We start from the raw sequence: 4,294 nt of genomic DNA, 5'->3' as shown, positions 1-4,294 counted from the left end.
AATACTCTTAAGACAGCAGAAGTACCTGAGAACATGCTTCTGCCTCACAGAGCAGAGTGAATGTGAGAAGACAGGTAGGTACCAACCTGATCATAGAGGACCTTTGGGAAAGGTCGACCTTCTGTCCCAGCCTGTTAGAGAAAAGTTCAATAGGTATTTGTAGTTCTGGCATAATTATGAGGAGTATACTCCTTTTACTCTCCAGAGTCTCCTTGTTTGGATGGTAATTTATATAGTAAGGAGCTTAGAAGTTGCTTTATCCTGTTGAATTTATGATACTGATTTGCTGGCTGACCCTTCAAATGGCACCTACTTCACCTTGTTTGAGGCATCCAAAGATTTCCTCTACTCTCTTTCTGTTGGGCTTCCATTGCCCCCCCCCCCTCTCTTTTTTTTTTTTTCCTATTTACTCCTTTATCTATTGCCCTTTTCCCATCCTGTACTCTTAGGAAATTCTTTATGTCTTTGGCTCTTTTTTGTTTGGCTGTAGGGATTGTCTAGCCTGAGACTGGCTTTGTGCCAAATTACAGTGGCTCTAGTGCTTGATTCATTTTTATGTTCTTTTGTCATTTTAAAATTTGTGGCCAAATGCACAAGTAAGAGGAAGTCTGTTTAATTGGGGAGTTGGCCTTTCACATTAGTTATGTAATGTCTCTAGAACCAAGGTATATTAGCCTGTTTTGGTTGATAGTATATCTCATATCCTGGGTAGAGTGTAAACAACAGAAATTTATTTCTCATAGTTCTGGAAGCTGGAAAGTACAAGATCAAGGTGCCTTGATTCAGTGTCTGGTGAAGGTCTGCTTTCTTGTTCATACATGGTGCCTTCTAGCTGTATCCTCACTTGGTGAAAGAGGCAAGGAAGTTCTTTTTAGAACAAACTTTACTTATTTCTTCTATGAGCAAGAGAAAGAGAGAGCGATATATATATATAGAGAGAGACCCACCAGGATCTCAGTACTGTGATTTACCCTCAGCTTCAGCCAGCACTGGATTCTGGGCATGTGTGTGCCTGGCATACTGAGAGAGGTCTCCACATCTGGATCTGGAACTTTCCCATGTAGAATGCCCTTGCAGAGCATAACATTTCACTGCTGCTCCATTTTTTGACCCCTGAAAGAAGCTCTTTTACACCTCTTTTATAAGGGCTCTACTCACCTTGTATTGTTCTAACTCCTAAAATAATCACATTGGTGATAAGTTCCAACATACGATATTTGGGGGAACACAAACATTCATAACATAGTGCAAGACTTCATGAAATTTAGGGCTGCCCACCTGCTACTGTGGTTATGGTCTGAGGGGTGGTTGTTAGGAATGTTGTTCTGCTGTGACGACCTTCACACTGGCAAATACCGATAGCATTTTTTCCCCTAAAGCAATATGTACCATTTTCTCTGTAGGAAATAAAATAGAAACTAAAAGTTCCGAAAGATCACCAAGAAAGCCTTATCATCCTACCTGAACTTCGCCGATAGACTGCAGTTAGCTAATGCTGGTCTTTGACCCACTCATGCCCTGCTAGCTTAGTATAGTGAAACCAATAACCTTATGAAATCTATAGATTTTCTATTCATCCTCATATCAATCTGTTTTTTGTCTCTAGGGTACAAATATAGTTAAACACAAGAACAATTTTATAGGTTTATCAGGACCCTGTTGTTATCATGGGGATAGTGTACTTTACTTACATATCATGTGTGAAAAACGAAATCAGACACAAATCACAGAGAAATGCAGTTAATGTTTTATGAGTTCATAAATCTGGAGCTGTGACTAACACTGAGACCTCCAATGGAAACTTCTGGCCTTATAATTCAGCAGGTCCAAGGATTAATTTTACTACACAGAGTTTAGGCTAGGAGTTAAAATACATCCACATGCAAATCCAGACCATGGAGAATAACCAAACACATGTTTGCATGGAGATTTGTGAATGTGCTGTGGTGAAACAACCTCATGAGGGACCTTTGAATTGTCACTTGCTAGTTGTACACATGATATGCAGTATTTAGTACTGTTTAATTCAAGCCTCAGGGTTGAAATAACTAGTCCTATAACATTTAATTGTGATTTACAATCATTATCTCACATAATTGAGTAAACTTGGGTCTCTGTTTTATAGATGAGAAAATTGAGGCTAAGTCATGTTAAGTAAATTGCTCAAGGTCATGAATCCATGAAATCACAGAATTGGACTCTGACTCCATGGATAATTCTCTTATATGACCATGCTTTTGATAATAAGAACCTATTTAATAGTAAAAATCACCCATCTCTTTTTCTCTTGCACACACATGGGCTTCATAGATGGTGAAACACACATCCAGCAAGATACACACACACACACACACACACACACACACACACACACACACACAAACACACACACACATGATTGTGGGAGGAAGTCCTCAAGTACTACGTGTTATGTTCACTATAAAAGGATTTTTTTGAGAGTTTTTTGCTATAGGGTGCGTGTGCTCTCCAGACAGACAGAGAGACAGAAAGCGAGAAATCACGCCCCGGGGGGATGGCCATGCCGCAATCCCTCCTCCTCCATGCTCCGCTCGGGATCTTGGGCATGCACGCACATGCACCCGGTGTGAGTTTTAAGCCACCAGGTCTGGGACGCGAACCGCGGTAGACTACGTGGGAGTCCAGCAACATAGCCATTATGCTAACTGCTGGTCCCATTATAGAAGGATTTAATTAGTGTTGGAACTTCCCATCAACTCTGCCTCATTCCTAGGGGGAAAAAGTCAGGCGTCTGTTTTCATTTAATCAATCATAGTGGATTTCTGGCAGCCAAGATTGACTTTACATGGAAGTAGAGTTGATGATCACCTTTGTGTTGTGATTTAAAGGTACTGAAGAACCTAGTGCCCCATGAACACTAATATAAGATTGTTCTTTATTTTCTTAAAGATCTCTATTAGAGATTTACTTTTTAATTTTTTGTTTTGAAATAATTATAGATTAACAGGAACTTTTAGAAAACAGTACATGGGTTAGCCCCATAGCACAGCAGTTAACCACTGTCTGTTGGTATCCAGATCCACATGACTGATGATGGTTTGAATCCTAGCCCTTGTGGTTTGAGAAACATGCCAGGCATGTATGTGCATGCCTCAAGTCCTGCAAAGTTGGAGAAATGGAGGAGAAGGGATTGTACGATAGCATGACTATGCCCTGTTTTGAAGGTGCTTCCTCTCTTTTTGGCGAATGCACATGCCCTTTGCAATTAAAAAAATACTGTGGAGAGTTCTGTGTACTCTTCACTCGGCTTCCTCTAATATTAATATCTTTCATATAGTGTAATATTAAAACCAGGAAATTTACATTGTCACAATACTGTTAACTAGACTGCAGGCTTTGCGCTCATTTATGTGTGTGCATTTGTGTGTATATGTTTGTTTTTGTGTTAGGTCTATGTGATTTTTTTCTCTAGATTTGTCTTTTTAGATTAAAGCTCTTGTCACTATTATGATACAACTTTCCCTTTCCTTGGAGATCTAGTGTTTTGTGACAGGAAGAAAAATGGATTTTGAAATCTGACAAACTTGAGTTTGAATCCTAGCTACGCTTTTCCCTAACTGTGTGACTGTGATTTTTAGACAAATTATTTAATCTTTCTGGGCCTCAGTTTTCTTGGTGAAATGGGGAGAATAGCACCTAATTCACATGACTTTTGTGAGGATGAAATTGGATAATATAATATAATATAATATATGCAAAATGCCTGGCTCAAAAAATGCTGTTTCTCTTCCTAAGTTTTTTTTTTCTTCTTTGAAGGGGGTAGCATCTTAAGCTGTTCTTTCATCTTTTTATTATTATTATTATTATTATTATTAATTACCAAAGAGCAGGGTGCTCATCAGAGATAGAGAGAGAGAGACTGAGACCCAGAGTCCTTTTTCCTCTGTTTCTCCATCCTGTCAGGATTTGAGGCATACATGTGTGCCTGGAATCTTTTTAAGCTACTCAGGCTGGGATTTGAATTTCAGTTGGCCACGTGGAGTCCAGCTCCCAATGCACAGGGCTTAACTGCTACAACTCAGGATGGCCCTGTTCTTAGTTCTTTATATCTTTGATTCTTTTCTGAGACGAGCATGTTTTAATGGGTGGAGATGAGTTGTGTGTGAAAGCATTTTGTATCTAAATGGAATGGAGAGAGATCCAAGTCCCCAGAAGAGAAAGAAGAGTGACACCAAAGAAATACTCAGTCAATTTCCTAATTTTGCCCGATACAAATCCTATTCCAGGTGGTCTGTGGGTTGTTCTTGCATAAATC

The sequence above is a fragment of the Tupaia chinensis genome, unplaced genomic scaffold, assembly GCF_000334495.1.
Source record: "Tupaia chinensis unplaced genomic scaffold, TupChi_1.0 Scaffold000135_1, whole genome shotgun sequence".
Lineage (NCBI taxonomy): Eukaryota > Metazoa > Chordata > Mammalia > Scandentia > Tupaiidae > Tupaia > Tupaia belangeri.
This window is presented reverse-complemented; position numbering follows the sequence as displayed.